The sequence below is a fragment of the Crocodylus porosus genome, unplaced genomic scaffold, assembly GCF_001723895.1.
Source record: "Crocodylus porosus isolate Cpor-Errol unplaced genomic scaffold, CroPor_comp1, whole genome shotgun sequence".
Classification (NCBI taxonomy): Eukaryota; Metazoa; Chordata; order Crocodylia; family Crocodylidae; genus Crocodylus; species Crocodylus porosus.
In genome coordinates, this window is record NW_017728924.1 from 3,048,853 (window position 1) to 3,049,112 (window position 260).

The window sequence follows — 260 nt, forward strand, 5'->3', positions numbered from 1 at the left end:
TTTTTTGATCTAGTGACAGGAAAATTGTAGGCATTAGCAGTAAAGAGTTTGGTTGCATTAAATGCAAACGAATCACTTTTTAACCCTGTCTTGATTATTGTCGGTTACAGAATCATTACTGTAGAAATACATAGGCAAAATTGCTGCTCCCCGACAGAAAGCCCGAAGGTCTGACAAGTGAATATTAGCACCGTTCTCTCCAAACGCAGGAAGCAGGTGTCATTTCTTGCTCTGATTCCCCCCTCCCCATGTTGCTTCAG